The sequence below is a fragment of the Plasmopara halstedii genome (assembly GCF_900000015.1).
Source record: "Plasmopara halstedii genome assembly, contig: Scaffold_430, whole genome shotgun sequence".
NCBI lineage: Eukaryota > Oomycota > Peronosporomycetes > Peronosporales > Peronosporaceae > Plasmopara > Plasmopara halstedii.
In genome coordinates this window covers 134,443-134,977 of record NW_020187350.1, presented here as the reverse complement: position 1 = coordinate 134,977, position 535 = coordinate 134,443, and positions in this window count along the sequence as shown.

Below are 535 nucleotides of genomic sequence, written 5' to 3'. Positions count from 1 at the left end.
AGCTCAGCTCATGGCCCTTCTACTTCCCTGGCTATTGCCAGGAAGCGCGGGGCGTCTGATGACGCGGGACGTTCTGATCGTTCCGATCAAAAGCGTCCACGGCGACTGGGCAATCTTGCCGAAGTGGAGCCTCAAACTCCCACAAGTTTTCAGAGTCGCGAAATCCCTGCCACTTCACAAGATGTTGGGAGTGACCCTGGTGACGACGTCGTCGTACTAGACGTTCCACGTGATAGTGGGCGTCTTCGTTCTCATTGAGAAGAGTCGGTGGCGGGCGGTGACGACCGGGTCGACCGCTGCTTGGTGACTCGTGATGCTCTTTGAGCCCTTGAGGACAAGGTCCTTCGTAATCGGAGCTCTGCGTAGCGTCATGCTGAAGAAGCATATCGCTGTGCAGACGCTCTTGGCGATTTAAAGCACGTCGTGCGCCGGTTGTCTCGCCTTGAGGACTACCGCTCTCTGTCGGAGTGACTCCTAGCCGTGGAGCAGGCAAATGCATCGCTGCAGGCAACGGTGGAGCGCTTGGCACCATTGG